The sequence below is a fragment of the Salvelinus fontinalis genome, chromosome 6 (genome assembly GCF_029448725.1).
Source record: "Salvelinus fontinalis isolate EN_2023a chromosome 6, ASM2944872v1, whole genome shotgun sequence".
Taxonomy (NCBI): Eukaryota; Metazoa; Chordata; class Actinopteri; order Salmoniformes; family Salmonidae; genus Salvelinus; species Salvelinus fontinalis.
This window is the reverse complement of record NC_074670.1, coordinates 16,739,093-16,756,899: the sequence shown is the minus strand read 5'-3', so window position 1 is coordinate 16,756,899 and position 17,807 is coordinate 16,739,093. Positions and strand designations below refer to the sequence as shown.

The following is a 17,807-nucleotide window of genomic DNA, read 5'->3' as shown; positions in this document are numbered from 1 at the left end:
TCAGTAGCTGGGTACAGGAGTTATAGTTCTAGCTCTTCTATCTCAGTAGCTGGGTACAGGAGTTATAGTTCTACCTCTTCTATCTCAGTAGCTTGGTACAGGAGTTATAGTTCTACCTCAGTAGCTGGGTACAGGAGCTATGTAGTTCGACTACTTCTTTTTCTCCTTGCTGTTTGTTTGCACCACACACAAACTTAACGACTCTGCTCAGGGGTTTCTGGCGCTTTGTTTGACAGGCGTTATGTAAACCAGCTGACGCGGTTTAGATAGGTGGGTGTGTGAGTTTTAATAGGCCAGGCTTGTTAAAGTGCTGGAGGAGCTGGCGGTGTTGCTGCTGTGCCGCTGAACTTTACTTTTCAAACTCCATTCAAGTGAATTAACCCCCGGGAAGCTTTGACAATCAAGACAACTGAGAGGGAGCCAGGGGCATGGGGGAATGGGATACCTAGTCAGTTGCACAACTGAATCCATTCAACCGAATGTGTCTTCCACATTTGGCCCAACCTCTCTGATCGACGTCCATGTCATCAGCGCCCGGGGAGAAGCTGTTGTTGGGGGTTAACTGCCTTGCTCAAGGGCAGAACGGCAGATTTAGTCTCCTTGCCAGCTCTGGGATTTGAACAAGCGACCTAACGGTTACTGGTCGAACGATCTTAACCTCTAGGCTACCTGAGAGTGTGTGTGTATATGTAGGAGTGTGTGCGGCTTTATGTGGCCGTGAAGGCCTTCTCTGGGCCTCTCCATGGACTGTGACAGCCAGGGGTTGAGTCAGGGGTGCAGGGATAGCCCCCGGTGTTGACCTGAACAACACCCTCTCCTCCTGGAATGAGATGCTATCGCGGTGCGGTCGACTCACCCCCTCTCTACCCCTCACCTCCAATGTGCCGAATCAGTGGAAGAGAAACTCAACGAATATCCCTGACACCACACACACACACACACACACACACACACACACACACACACACACACACACACACACACACACACACACACACACACACACACACACACACACACACACACACACTAATATGGAAAAAAGCCTGTTTGGAGCGAATATGAGGGCAAATATTATTCTTCCTGAGCGTTACCACGGTGAGCACCTCTGACCTGGCAGTGAAAGTGCTGAAACAAAAAGCCCAAAGACTTTTTCTGCTCCTTCAAACGAGTGCTACATAAAATAACACGGCCATCAGATCACCAGTCTGTGAACATGGGGCAGCGTTACCCCGCGCCGCCCGCCTGCCCGCCCAGCCTACTGCTCTATGGGAGTTAAGTGTGGGGTCCGCTCAGTCAACACCATGACGCAAAATGGAACAAGCCTCCGACAGAAGCCCCGGGGCTGACGGAATAAGGCCCCTGCCCACAGCCCCCCAAGCCCCTGAGAAAGGGAGAAAAAGAGAGGAACGGGTAGAGGGGGAAGACGAGAGGAGGGGTGCCGACATTTTAGGAAAAGACCACCAGGCCACCAGGCCCCAGTCTGCCGACAGAGAGAGAGAGAGCACGAGAGAGAGAGAGAGAGAGAGAGAGTGGGAAAGAGCAGGAGAGAGAGAGAACGGGAGAGAGCAGGAGAGAGAGAGATCAGGAGAAAGAGAGAGATCAGGAGAAAGAGAGAGAGCAGGAGAGAGAGAGAGAGAGAGAGAGAGAGAGAGTGCAGGGCAGCAGGGTGGTTGGTGGCTGGAGCCGCCTGGGAGACTGTGGGGCTTAGCTGGCTAGCCAGGCTAACAGTGGGCAGCCTCAGCCTGTAGGAGCTGACCTCACAGGGGTTCTTTATAAGCTGTGTGTGTGTGTGTGTGTGTGTGTGTGTGTGTGTGTGTGTGTGTGTGTGTGTGTGTGTGTGTGTGTGGGTGTGGGTGTGTGTGTGTGTGTGTGTGTGTGTGTGTGTGTGTGTGTGTGTGTGTGTGCGTGCGGAGGAGCTGACGTAACCTGCTGCGTACAGGAGAAAACACATTTGTCCCCTGGGGAGACCTGGGCTTCTCTTCTGCCCCAACCATAACCTCAGAGAGATTCCAAACACACTCACACATATAATTCCACACACACAGAGATTTATACACAGACTAACCCTCCTTGTCCATCTCTAACCTCATACACAGATTCCACCCTCCAAGTACCTCATAGAGGGCTTCTGATTCCACACCCTCCGTCCTGTTCTAATCCAATAAACTCTCATAATACATGGCTTCTGCTTACTGATACACTATTAGAGGAATCGTTCATTGTTGTACCAGATACAACACATTAGGGGATTGTATATGGCAGTAGGGCAGGCTGCTCCACTGCCACATGACATGATGAACTCAGGGAAATCTGGGCTAAGGCCAGATGTGAGTTTTACTAACACACATACGCATATTGCAAACATACACACACACACAGCGACACACCCAACGTCAGATACATACAATAAGGCAGCAGATCACCTTCTATTGCTTCTAGGGTAAATAGTGTATGAAACTCCTCCCAACACCATTTCTCATCCCTATCATCATATATAGACTACTATACAGTACATACCATATATAGACTACTGTACAGTACATATCATATATAGACTACTGTACAGTACATACCATATATAGACTACTAAACAGTACATATCATATATAGACTACTGTACAGTACATATCATATATAGACTACTATACAGTACATACCATATATAGACTACTGTACGGTACATACCATATATAGACTACTGTACGGTACATACAATATATATATAGACTACTGTACGGTACATACAATATATAGACTACTGTACAGTACATACCATATATAGACTACTATACAGTACATATCATATATTTGTTTTATTCACCTTTATTTAACCAGGTAGGCAAGTTGAGAACAAGTTCTCATTTACGACTGCGACCTGGCCAAGATAAAGCAAAGCAGTTCGACACATACAACAACACAGAGTTACACATGGAATAAACAAACATAGTCAATAATACAGTAGAAAAAAATAAGTATATACAATGTGAGCAAATGAGGTGAGATAAGGGAGGTAAAGGCAAAAAAAGGCGATTGTGGCAAAGTAAATATAATATAGGAAGTAAAACACTGGAATGGTAGATTTGCAGTGGAAGAATGTGCAAAGTAAAGATAGAAATAATTGAGTGCAAAGGAGCAAAATAAATAAATAAATACAGTAGGGGGAGAGGTAGTTGTTAGGGCTAAATTATAGATGGGCTATGTACAGGTGCAGTAATCTGTGAGCTGCTCTGACAGCTGGTGCTTAAAGCTATTGAGGGAGATAAGTGTTTCCAGTTTCAGAGATTTTTGTAGTTCATTGGCAGCAGAGAACTGGAAGAAGAGGCGGCCAAAGGAAGAATTGGTTTTGGGGGTGACCAGAGAGATATACCTGCAGGAGCGCGTGCTACAGGTGGGTGCTGCTATGGTGACTAGCGAGCTGAGATAAGGGGGGACTTTACCTAGCAGGGTCTTGTAGATGACCTGGAGCCAGTGGGTTTGGCGACGAGTATGAAGCGAGGGCCAGCCAACGAGAGCGTACAGGTCGCAGTGGTGGGTAGTATATGGGGCTTTGGTGACAAAACGGATGGCACTGTGATAGACTGCATCCAATTTATTGAGTAGGGTATTGGAGGCTATTTTGTAAATGACATTGCCGAAGTCGAGGATCGGTAGGATGGTCAGTTTTACAAGGGTATGTTTGGCAGCATGAGTGAAGGATGCTTTGTTGCGAAATAGGAAGCCAATTCTAGATTTAACTTTGGACTGGAGATGTTTGATGTGAGTCTGGAAGGAGAGTTTACACATATGCAATATAGACTATTGCACAGTACATACCATATATAGACTACTGTACAGTACATACCATATATAGACTACTGTACGGTACATACCATATATAGACTACTGTACAGTACATACCATATATAGACTACTGTACAGTACATACCATATATAGACTACTGTACGGTACATATCATATATAGACTACTGTACTGTACATACCATATATAGACTACTGTACAGTACATACCATATATAGACTACTGTACAGTACATATCATGTATAGACTACTGTACAGTACATACCATATATAGACTACTGTACAGTACATATCATATATAGACTACTGTACGGTACATATCATATATAGACTACTGTACAGTACATACCATATATAGACTACTGTACGGTACATATCATATATAGACTACTGTACAGTACATATCATATATAGAGATCATAGATCACAGTCCCCCCACCCACCCTACAGCGTAGTTTCAGGCCTCACCTCGCCGTGCGGTATGTGCTTGCTCACGGATGAAGGCTCCTGGGAGGTGATGTAATCCAAGGGAAATGGGGGGAACTACCCTGGTGGTAAAGTCATTTGATCCCTCCCCGGGCTATTTTGCTGCTGCCTAAAACCATTACTTTCTGCTCCCAGATCAGCCCCAGCATGCACAGAGAGGAGATTAAAGCCTTCTAGCTGCTCCGAGTGCAGCTCAGGACCCAGCGACTCCCAGCGATTAGCGTAATCACTTCATGTGGAGTTGGATGAAGTTGTTCATAGGAAGTGATCCAATGTCAGTTTTGAGTCCCTTCCCTGCTAGGGGGTACACTGATGTCAGTGCAGACAGAGGGTACAGTGGAGTGAGACAGCACAGGAACTGGGCCTACTGACTCACACTACCCACATGAAAAAATACTACCGTACTACACACTGTAGTATCCCTCGATCATGTGTAGTACTTTCTATAGAATGTTATAGTATACTGTAAAATACTATTGTAAATATTCCAGTATTATCCACAAAAAAGACAATGAATACTACATAACAGTCCTCAAAAACACTACAGTTTTTTAAATTATAGTAGATACTACAATATTTAATTTGCCCATTCCCCTCCGTCCATAAGTGAGAAACCTAAATGCCAAGTATAGACCATTTACTGTGTTCACTACAGGTTATAGAAAAGAGCAGAAGCTCTGAACTATCCATTCAGAACCCAGTCCAAACTATCTACCTACAGGTTTTGGAAAATGTCCTCTTTTAGTATTTCTCCAGTAGGTTTCCTCAAGGAGAAAGCCTCCACCTCTATGTCAAAGATAATAAAGCTAAAACACTTTAGTAAATACCACAGTAATGTTCCCACAAACAATACAGTAAATACTACAGTCCGCAAAAACACTACAGTAATTACTATAGTATATGCTACAGTTTTACGAGGGTATTTATACTATACTAAACTGTAAATACCAGGGTTTGGAACATAAATGATATTCCAATTGTTCAGTTACAACAGAAACCCTTTTTTTCTGGTGTTCTGGACAGAAAATAAAGTTCTAATCCCGTTCAAACAAATAGATAATGGTTCATATAGTACATTTTTGTTCATTTTTTTACCTGGGAATTCAACAGTGTTTTTACCTTTTAGCTCATTAATTTACTCCACCAATGAGCACTGATAGAGCAGCTTGCTGTGGAATGGGTTAGAAAGTTGTTGACATGTTTGATTGGTCAGATAGGCCTAAGTGCAGGTGCGAGATGCGACTGAAATGTTTTACTAAAATTGAATTCTAAGTTAAATAAATCAAATCAAATCAAATTTTATTGGTCACATACACATGGTTAGCAGATTCCAAAATGGCGTAGCAGTCAGACGTCTTTTGTCCTCGTCTTGTCGTGTCTCGTGTTTATATATTTTAATATATTTTTCTTCGCATATCTTTTTTTATATTTTTTCTAAAACTCAACTTCAAAACACTCTCCTGCAACCCACCTCACCCAATGTGGTGCGGATCTGTTTTTTTCTAAAGTATTATTCACCTCGAATCCGGAATCCCCCAACAGAAGCTAGCCAGCTCACTAGCTAGTAGTCAGCAGCTAACCTTTAGCTCGGAAAGCTCTCGCCAGTCTGTACAACGCGACTCAAACCAGAGCATACCGGACCTATTTTCTCTCCATATCCCCAGATTCCGACCTCAAACTCTGGACATTTTCACCTGGATCTTCGCAGCTAGCTAGCTGCTATCCGAGTACTAGCTAACGTCGGTCCCGGAGCAAGCACCAATTAGCCTGAAGCTAGCCCATGCTAGGCCCTTTCTCCCGTTTAGCTAAAGAGGCCCATCAGCCACTCCTGGGCTACAATACCCGGACCCCTTCTACTGCCGGTACGGGGCACGGAACCCCGCCGATCCTTCACGACTGGACTACGACTTTATCTGCTCGAGGGGGTACTCAACTGGCCTCTACATCGCGACCACCCCTGAATGCCCACTAGCCGCGGCCCGCTAGCTATCTAGAGTATATTGGACTGTTAGCTGTATAGATCCATCGGCCAATTTCTTGGGCCACTATACCTATTTTGCCAATTGGACTTGGACCCCTCTGCTACTCGGAACCCTACTAATCCATCACGACTGGTCTACCAACATCACTGCACGCGGAGGCCAAAACAGACTTTCCTCCGTCGAGACGTCCCTCTAAGGCCCTTCTGCTAGCTTGCTAGCCCCGCTCTGCTAACTGTCTGAATCGCCGTGTCTCCAGCCAGCCCAACCACTCACTGGACCCCTATTGATCCGCCAGCTACGCATGCCTCTCCCTAATATCAATATGCCTGGTCCATTACTGTCCTGGTTAGTGATTACTGTCTTATTTCACTGTAGAGCCTCTAGCCCTGCTCAATATGCCTTAACCAACCATTAAGTTTCACCTCCCACATATGCGGTGACATCACCTGGTTTAAACGTCTCAAGAGACAATATCTCTCTCATCATTACTCAATGCCTAGGTTTACCTCCAATGTACTCACATCCTACCATACCTCTGTCTGTACATTATGCCTTGAATCTATTCTCTTACACCCAGAAACCTGCTTCTTTTACTCTCTGCTCTGAACGCACTAAACGACCAGTCCTGATAGCCTTTAGCCGTACCCTCATCCTACGCCTCTGTTCCTCTGGTGATGTAGAGGTTAATCCAGGCCCTGCAGTGCCTAGCTCCACTCCTACTCCCCAGGTGCTCTCATTTGTTGACTTCTGTAACTGTAAAAGCCTTGGTTTCATGCATGTTAACATTAGAAGCCTCCTCCCTAAGTTTGTTTTATTCACTGCTTTAGCACACTCTGCCAACCCAGATGTCCTAGCCACAAAACACAGGTGGAAAAAGGCTGCCTAAGTATGATTCCCAATCAGAGACAACGATAGACAGCTGTCCCTGATTGAGAACCATACCCGGCCAAAACATAGCAACACAAAACATAGCATGCCCACCCCACATCACACCCTGACCTAACCAAATAGAGAAATAAAACGGCTCTCAGGTCAACAGCCCTGCACTCCCCACAGCAACTCGCCGAAACCTCGCCAACTTCTCCTTCACCCAAATCTAGATACGTAGCTGATGTTCTGAAAGAGTTGCAAAATCTGGACCCCTACAAATCAGCCGGGCTAGAGAATCTGGACCCTCCCTTTCTAAAATGATCTGCCGAAATTGTTGCAACCTCTATTATTAGCCTGTTCAACCTCTCTTTCGTATCATCTGAGATTCCCAAAGATTGGAAAGCTGCCGCGGTCATCCCCCTCTTCAAAGGGGGAGACACTCTAGACCCAAACTGCTATATACCTAAATCTATTCTACCCTGCCTTTCTAAGGTCTTCGGAAGCCAAGTTAACAAACAGATTACCGACCATTTCGAATCCCACCATACCTTCTCCGCTATGCAATCTGGTTTCAGAGCTGGTCATGGGTGCACCTCAGCCACACTCAAGGTCCTAAACGATATCATAACCGCCATCGATAAGAGGCATTACTGTGCAGCCGTATTCATCGACCTGGCCAAGGCTTTCGACTGTCAATCACCACATTCTTATTGGCAGACTCAACAGCCTTGGTTTCTCAAATGATTGCCTCGCCTGGTTCACCAACTGCTTCTCTGATAGAGTTCAGTATGTCAAATCGGAGGGCCTGTTGTCCGGACCTCTGGCAGTCTCTATGGGGGTGCCACAGGGTTCAATTCTCGGGCCGACTCCCTTCTCTGTATACATCAATGATGTCGCTCTTGCTGCTGGTGATTCTTTGATCCACCTCTACGCAGACGACACCATTCTGTGTACCTCTGGCCCTTCTTTGGACACTGTGTTAACTAACCTCCAGAAAAGCTTCAATGCCATAAAAACTCTCCTTCCGTGGCCTCCAACTGCTCTTAAACGCAAGTAAAACTAAATGCATGCTCTTCAACCGATCGCTGCCCGCACCTGCCCGCCCGTCCAGCATCACTACTCTGGACGGTTCTGACTTAGAATATGTGGACAACTACAAATATCTAGGTGTCTGGTTAGACTGTAAACTCTCCTTCCAGACTCACATTAAACATCTCCAATACTAAATTAAATCTAGAATTGGCTTCCTATTTTGCAACAAAGCATCCTTCACTCATGCTGCCAAAAATACCCTTGTAAAACTGATCATCCTACCGATCCTCGACTTCGGCGATGTCATTTACAAAATAGCCTCCAACACTCTACTCAACAAATTGGATGCAGTCTACCACAGTGCCATCCGTTTTGTCACCAAAGCCCCATATACTACCCACCACTGCGACCTGTATGCTCTCGTTGGCTGGCCCTCGCTTCATACTCGTCATCAAACCCACTGGCTCCAGGTCATTTACAAGTCTCTGCTAGGTAAAGCCCCGCCTTATCTCAGCTCACTTGTCACCATAGCAGCACCCACCCGTAGCACGCGCTCCAGCAGGTATATCTCACTGGTCACCAAAGCCAATTCTTCCTTCGGCCGCCTCTCCTTCCAGTTCTCTGCTGCCAATGACTGTACAGTACAACGAACTGCAAAAATCACTAAGCTGGAGACTCTTACCTCCCTCACTAGCTTTAAGCACCAGCTGTCAGAGCAGCTCACAGATCACTGCACCTGTACATAGCTCATCTGTAAATAGCCCATCCAATCTACCTCATCCCCATACTGTATTTATTTATTTACCTTGCTCCTTTGCACCCCAGTACCTCTACTTACACATTCATCTTCTGCACATTCTACCATTCCAGTGTTTAATTGCTATATTGTAATTACTTCGGCCACCATGGCCTATTTATTGCCTTACCTCTCTTATCCTACCTCATTTGCACATGCTGTATACAGGTAATCCCTCGTTTATCGCGGGGGTTACGTTCCGAAAATGACCCGCGATAAGTGAAATCCGCGAAATAGAAAAAATTTTTTTTTTTACAATTAGCAACTATTACATGTATACAAATACAGTGACTCACGTGTAGGCCGTTTCACTGCTCTTCAGAGCGTTTCGTCGACATTATGGGTTTAGGAGATGTTCGAAATTACAAGATAATTTGGCCAACTTAATGTAAATTTGCCAAGCTGTTTTATGTACGTACACATAACTGCACGAGACGACAAAATGATAGCACAATTCGTAGCATGTTTTGATACAAGAAGCGGGAGTGAGTTTTTAGCGAATCAGAATGCAGAGCACAATGCACCAAAAAAAAAAAAAATGCATTATGAAAATCCGCGAAATAGCGAATCCGCGATAAGTGAACCGCGAAGTGGCGAGGGATCACTGTATAGATTTTTCTACTATATTATTGATTGTATGTTTGTTTATTCCATGTGTAACTCTGTGTTGTCGTATGTGTCGAACTGCTTTGCTTTATCTTGGCCAGGTCGCAGTTGCAAATGAGAACTTGTTCTCAACTAGCCTACCTGGTTAAATAAAGGTTAAATAATTTTTTTTTAAAGATGTTAATGCGAGTGTAGCGAAATGCTTGTGCTTCTAGTTCCGACCATGCAGTAATATCTAACAAGTAGTCTAACAATTTCACAACAACTACCTTATACACACAAGTGTAAAGGAATGAATAAGAATATGTACATATAAATATATAGATGAGCGATGGCCGAACGGCATAGTCAAGATGCAGTAGATGGTATAGAGTACAGTATATACATATGAGATGAGTAATGTAGGGTATGTAAACATTATATAAAGTGGCATTGTTTAAAGTGACTAGTGATACATTTATTACATCCAATTTTTTATTATTAAGTGGCTAGAGATTTGAGTCAGTATGTTGGCAGCAGCCACTCAAAGTTAGTGATGGCTGTTTAACAGTCTGATGGCCTTGAGATAGAAGCTGTTTTTCAGTCTCTCGGTCCCAGCTTTGATGCACCTGTACTGACCTCGCCTTCTGGATGATAGCGGGGTGAACAGGCAGTGGCTCGGGTGGTTGTTGTCCTTGATGATCTTTTTGGCCTTCCTGTGACATCGGGTGGTGTAGGTGTCTTGAAAGGCAGGTAGTTTGCCCCCGGTGATGCGTTGTGCAGACCTCACTACCCTCTGGAGAGCCTTGCGGTTGTGGGCGGAGCAGTTGCCATACCAGGCGGTGATACAGCCCGACAGGATGCTCTCGATTGTGCATCTGTAAAAGTTTGTGAGTGTTTTTGGTGACAAGCCAAATTTCTGCAGCCTCCTGAGGTTGAAGAGGAGCTGTTGCGCCTTCTTCACCACGGTGTCTGTGTGGGTGGACCATTTCAGTTTGTCCGTGATGTGTACGCCGAGGAACTTAAAACCTTCCACCTTCTCCACTACTGTCCCTTCGATGTGGATAGGGGGGTGCTCCCTCTGCTGTTTCCTGAAGTCCACGATAATCTCCTTAGTTTTGTTGACGTTGAGTGTGAGGTTATTTTCCTGACACCACACTCCGAGGGCCCTCACCTCCTCCCTGTAGGCCGTCTCGTCCTTGTTGGCAATCAAGCCTACCACTGTAGTGTCGTCTGAAAACTTGATGATCGAGTTGGAGGCGTGCATGGCCACGCAGTCATGGGTGAACAGGGAGTACAGGAGAGGGCTGAGAACGCACTCTTGTGGGGCCCCAGTGTTGAGGATCAGCGGGGTGGAGATGTTGTTTCCTACCCTCACCACCTGGGGGCGGCCCGTCAGAAAGTCCAGGACCCAGTTGCACAGGGCGGAGTCGAGACCCAGGGTCTCGAGCTTAATGACGAGTTTGGAGGGTACTATGGTGTTAAATGCTGAGCTGTAGTCGATGAACAGCATTCTTACATAGGTATTCCTCTTGTCCAGATGGTTTAGGGCAGTGTGCAGTGTGATTGCGATTGCGTCGTCTGTGGACCTATTGGGGCTGTAAGCAAACTGAAGTGGGTCTAGGGTGTCAGGTAGGGTGGAGATGATATGATCCTTGAATAGTCTCTCAAAGCACTTCATGATGACGGAGGTGAATGCTATGGGAACAGGAACAATGGTGGCCCTCTTGAAGCATGTGGGAACAGCAGACTGGGATAGGGATTGATTGAATATGTCCGTAAACACACCAGCCAGCTGGTCTGCGCATGCTCTGAGGACGCAGCTAGGGATGCCGTCTGGGCCGGCAGCCTTGCGAGGGTTAACACGTTTAAATGTTTTACTCACGTTGGCTGCGGTGAAAGAGAGTCTGCAGGTTTTGGTAGCGGGCTGTGTCGGTGGCACTGTATTGTCCTCAAAGTGAGCAAAGAAGTTGTTTAATTTGTCTGGGAGCAAGACATCGGGGTCCGAGACGGGGCTGGTTTTCTTTTTGTAGTCCGTGATTGACTGTAGACCCTGCCACATTCCTCTCGTGTCTGAGCCGTTGAATTGCGACTCTACTTTGTCTCTATACTGGTGCTTAGCTTGTTTGATTTCCTTGCTGAGGGAATAGTCACACTGTTTGTATTCGGTCATGTTTCCGGTCGCCTTGTCCTGATTAAAAGCAGTGGTTCGCACTTTCAGTTTTGTGTGAATGCTGCCATCAATCCACGGTTTCTGGTTGGGGAAGGTTTTAATAGTCGCCGATGCACTTGCTAATAAACTCGCTCACCTAATCAGCGTATGAACAATGTTGTTGTTTGACGCTATCCGGAACATATCCCAGTCCACGTGATCGAAGCAATCTTGAAACGTGGAATCAGATTGAAGCGTTGAACAGACCTGAGCACGGGCGTTTCCTGTTTTAGTTTCTGTCTATAGGCTGGGAGCAACAAAATTGAGTCGTGGTCAGCTTTGCCGAAAGGAGGGCGAGGGGTGGCTTTGTATGTGCAGCGGAAGTTAGAATAACAATGATCCAGGATTTTGCCAGCCCGGGTCGCACATTCAATATGCTGATAAAATTTAGGGAGCCTTGTTTCCAGATTAGCCTTATTAAAACTCCCAGCTACAATATATTCAGCCTCAGGATATGTGGTTTCCAGTTTACATAGAGTCAAATTAAGTTCTTTCAGGGCCGTCGAGGTGTCTGCTGGGGGGGGGGGGGGGGGGGGGGGGAGTACACGACTGTGATTGTAATCGAAGAGAATTCTCTTGGTAGATAATGCGGTCGGTATTTGATTGTAAGGAATTTTAGGTCAGGTGAACAAAAGGACTTGAGTTCATGTAGGTCTGTAAACAATTTTTGGAAAATGACTTGTGTCATGCACAAAGCAGATGTCCTAACCGACTTGCCAAAACTATAGTTTGTTGACAATACATTTGTGGAGTGGTTGAAAAATGAATGTAAACTTCTGACTTCAACTATATATACAGTGGGGGAAAAAAGTATTTAGTCAGCCACCAATTGTGCAAGTTCTCCCACTTAAAAAGATGAGAGAGGCCTGTAATTTTCATCATAGGTACACTTCAACTATGACAGACAAAATGAGAAGAAAAAAATCCAGAAAATCACATTGTAGGATTTTTAATGAATTTATTTGCAAATTATGGTGGAAAATAAGTATTTGGTCAATAACAAAAGTTTATCTCAATACTTTGTTATATACCCTTTGTTGGCAATGACAGAGGTCAAACGTTTTCTGTAAGTCTTCACAAGGTTTTCACACACTGTTGCTGGTATTTTGGCCCATTCCTCCATGCAGATCTCCTCTAGTGCAGTGATGTTTTGGGGCTGTTGCTGGGCAACATGGACTTTCAACTCCCTCCAAAGAATTTCTATGGGGTTGAGATCTGGAGACTGGCTAGGCCACTCCAGGACCTTGAAATGCTTCTTACGAAGCCACTCCTTCGTTGCCCGGGCGGTGTGTTTGGGATCATTGTCATGCTAAAAGACCCAGCCACGTTTCATCTTCAATGCCCTTGCTGATGGAAGGAGGTTTTCACTCAAAATCTCACGATACATGGCCCCATTCATTCTTTCCTTTACACGGATCAGTCGTCCTGGTCCCTTTGCAGAAAAACAGCCCCAAAGCATGATGTTTCCACCCCCATGCTTCACAGTAGGTATGGTGTTCTTTGGATGCAACTCAGCATTCTTTGTCCTCCAAACACAACGAGTTGAGTTTTTACCAAAAAGTTATATTTTGGTTTCATCTGACCATATGACATTCTCCCAATCTTCTTCTGGATCATCCAAATGCTCTCTAGTAAACTTCAGACGGGCCTGGACATGTACTGGCTTAAGCAGGGGGACACGTCTGGCACTGCAGGATTTGAGTCCCTGGCGGCGTAGTGTGTTACTGATGGTAGGCTTTGTTACTTTGGTCCCAGCTCTCTGCAGGTCATTCACTAGGTCCCCCCGTGTGGTTCTGGGATTTTTGCTCACCGTTCTTGTGATCATTTTGACCCCACAGGGTAAGATCTTGCGTGGAGCCCCAGATCGAGGGAGATTATCAGTGGTCTTGTATGTCTTCCATTTCCTAATAATTGCTCCCACAGTTGATTTCTTCAAACCAAGCTGCTTACCTATTGCAGATTCAGTCTTCCCAGCCTGGTGCAGGTCTACAATTTTGTTTCTGGTGTCCTTTGACAGCTCTTTGGTCTTGGCCATAGTGAAGTTTGGAGTGTGATTGTTTGAGGTTGTGGACAGGTGTCTTTTATACTGATAACAAGTTCAAACAGGTGCCATTAATACAGGTAACGAGTGGAGGACAGAGGAGCCTCTTAAAGAAGAAGTTACAGGTCTCTGAGAGCCAGAAATCTTGCTTGTTTGTAGGTGACCAAATACTTATTTTCCACCATAATTTGCAAATAAATTCATAAAAAATCCTACAATGTGATTTTCTGGATTTTTTTTCTCATTTTGTCTGTCATAGTTGAAGTGTACCTATGATGAAAATTACAGGCCTCTCTCATCTTTTTAAGTGGGAGAACTTGCACAATTGGTGGCTGAATAAATACTTTTTTGCCCCACTGTATATATAGTTGAAGTCGGAAGTTTACATATATATATATATATAAACATACAGTATATATATATATATATACTGTATGTTTATTGTCACATACACTGGATAGGTACAGTGAAATGTGTTGTTTTACAGGGTCAGCCATATTAGTATAGCACCCCTGGAGCAAATTAAGTTTAAGTGAGACGACTGCATCACTACCTGATTTCTTGACCGCAGGAAGCCCAAACAGATATAATATTAGACTAAAACATAATCATTTCAAACATTTGTATATGATCACGTGTCTCTATTCTGCATGATAATACTTGGGAACATAATTCTTAAATTAAAATCACTTGTCTGAGACCCGATGACTCGTGTAAGCTCCCACAAGCTAACATCTAGGCTTTATCTCAGCGGGGTGAACACTATCTTCAGTCATACGGGTGACCCAGGCTCAATACCCAGTCGGTCACAAAGAGGGTACAGTGGAGGCAGGTGGGACAGGAGAAAGGGCTTACTGAGTCACACAGAGGTGCTGTCACTCACAGCTAACGACTCACCACTCAGAAATCAGGTAGTGATGCAGCTGTCTCCTCCTCTTCCTCCTCAATGCCAGACCTGCCCAATCACACACAGATTAGCTGTGTTTGTCCTTCCTGTGTCATACTTCTCTCTCTTCTCCCTGGCTATGGTCTGTCTGTCTGTTGCCTTTGTGTCCTACCTCTGTCTCTCTATTGGGTCGTCCTATCCCATCCCTCTATCATTCATCATCCCTCTCTCTTTCTTTGTCACGGTAACGGAATTTTTTCTGAGACTCCGATTTTTCACTTAAAATGTATGCCAAACAAAAACATGGATTTCAAAGTTTTACAAACCATACAACTCTATGCACAAGGACTACCTTTATCAATTTACACAAAACATTTTACAGATTCAAAGTTTGGTAACAGAATTTCTGTAAAATCTCCCTCTGTTTTTTATGTGTCCAAGTTTTCCAAAAACTCAGCTAAATATCTTCTCTGAATTAGGATTAGCGATGTCTGCAGAAACAATGGGGTGTCAACTATGACATGACACATTGACTTTGAAAATATCTCTTTTGGTTATTGAACTACAGTAAGTGAAGTGGATTTACACCCGTTAAGAAAATTGCGGTAATGGAATTTCATCATGGGTCACTGATCTGTACTACACAGAAATGCATAATTATGGATATGAATGTGATTCTCTTCATGGTGATGTATCCTAAATAGGTACACTAAGATATACATCTGCACAGTGGCTTGCAAAAGTATTCACCCCCCTTGGTATTTTCCCTATTTTGTTGCCTTACAACCTGGAATTAAAATAGATTTTTGGGGGTTTGTATCATTTCATTTACACAACATGCCTACGACTTTGAAGATGCAAAATATTTTTTATTGTGAAACAAACAAGAAATCAGACAGAAAAACAGAAAACTTGAGTGTGCATAACTATTCACCCCACCAAAGTCAATACTTTGTAGAGCCACCTTCTACAGCAATTACAGCTGCAAGTCTCTTGGGGTAGGTCTCTATAAGCTTGGCACATCTAGCCACTGGGATTTTTGCCCATTCTTCAAGGAAAAACTCCTCCAGTTCCTTCAAGTTGAATGGGTTCCGCTGGTGTACAGCAATATTTAAGTCATACCAAAGATTCTCAATTGGATTGAGGTCTGGGCTTTGGCTAGGCCATTCCAAGACATTTAAATGTTTCCCCTTAAACCACTCAAGTGTTGCTTTAGCAGTATGCTTAGGGTCATTGCCCTGCTGGAAGTGAACCTCCGTCCCAGTCTCAAATCTCTGGAAGACTGAAACAGGTTTCCCTCAAAAATTTCCCTGTATTTAGCGCCATCCATAATTCCTTCAATTATGACCAGTTTCCCAGTCCTTGCCGATGAAAACCATCCCCACAACATGATACTGCCACCACCATGCTTCACTGTGGGGATGGTGTTCTTGAGGTGATGAGAGGTGTTGGGTTTGCACCAGACATAGCGTTTTCCTTGATGGCCAAAAATCTACATTTTAGTCTCATCTGACCAGAGTACCTTCTTCCATATGTTTGGGGAGTCTCCCAGATGCCTTTTGGCAAACACCAAACGTGTTTGCTTATTTTGTTCTTTAAGCAATGGCTTTTTTCTGGCCACTATTCCGTAAAGCACAGCTCTATGGAGTGTACGGCTTAAAGTGGTCCTATGGACAGATACTCCAATCTCCGCTGTGGAGCTTTGCAGCTCCTTCAGGGTTATCTTTGGTCTCTTTGTTGCCTCTCTGATTAATGCCCTCCTTGCTTGGTCCGTGAGTTTTGTTGGGCGGTTCTCTCTTGGCAGGTTTGTTGTGGTGCTCCGTGACATGTTCAAACCAAACCCTGATCTGTACTTCTCCACAACTTTGTCCCTGACCTGTTTGGAGAGCTCTTTGGACTTCATGGTGCTGCTTGCTTGGTGGTGTCCCTTGCTTAGCGGTGTTGCAGAGTCTGGGGCCTTTCAGAACAGGTGTATATATACTGAGATCATGTGACACTTAGATTGCACACAGGTGGACTTTATTTAGCTAATTATGTGACTTCTGAAGGTAATTGGTTGCACAATATCTCATTTAGGGGCTTCGTAGCAAAGGGGGTGAATACATATGCACACACCAATTTTACGTTTTTTATTTGTTTCATTTCACTTCACCAATTTGCACTGTGTTGCACTGTACTGTATTGTACTGTATTGTACTGTATTGTACTGTATTGTACTGTGCTCTTCAAACATGTGACCCCAACTGTGATTTGTGATTACTTTGATTTCCCATTGTAGACAATTCAATAGTTTTAATCACTTAATATTTCATTAACAAAATTGATATCAGTAAAAACACTACAACTAATTGATAGGTCTACCTTTACCGGTTACTTCTGGGAATTTTCATTATCCTCCCTCCTCATGCCTTATAGATATGTGGGTTTTTGGTAAAGGAATATGTTTCTTAAACTTACAGAAGGCAGAAGAATTTCTACAAAACAAAATAGAAGTGTTGAAATTAGCAGACGGGGGTCTTTACTTCAACATTATTGTGTTTAGATGTATTTCTGATACATTTTAAGTCTTTTTCTGGTAGATGTTTTCTAAAACCCCTTTTCCATCTGTGTGACCAGAAATCAAAGCCTTTGATTATTCAACATTTTTGGGATGGAAAATGGTTGAAAAATGTATACAGTGCATTCGAAAAGTATTCAGACCCTTTGACTTTTTCCAAATCTTGTTACATTACAGCCTTATTCTAAAATGTATTAAATTGTTTTTTCCCCTCATCAATACCCTTATTCTAAAATGTATTGAATAATTTTTTTCCCGTCACACAATGCCCCATAAAGACAAAGCAAAAACATTTTTTTTTTTTAAATCTGTTGTCCCTTGTATTCTTTCACTCTATTCCTGGGGAATTTCCATCTTATCTATGACCAGGGAACATTCCTGACATTCCAGCCATTCTTCCTGGCACTGCAAGGGGTCCAGCCAGATGCAGGGGCGTCACTAATACAAGACAGACACTGACACAGCCAGGGCCAGCTCGACCTGGCCCCACTAACACCAACACTGACCTTCTCATAGTCCCACAGAAAGGGAGATCGAGTAATGGAGAGGAAGAGAGT

The 17,807-nt window shown here is 44.2% G+C and overlaps 1 non-coding gene across 1 annotated transcript; it reads left to right on the top strand.

Annotated features, from left to right (window-relative positions):
* Positions 1-5,018: 5,018 nt before the first annotated feature.
* Positions 5,019-5,071, top strand: LOC129858719 (U7 small nuclear RNA). Its single transcript, XR_008760073.1, has one exon. It is a non-coding gene; the product is annotated as a U7 small nuclear RNA (small nuclear RNA).
* The last annotated feature ends 12,736 nt before the right edge of the window (positions 5,072-17,807 follow it).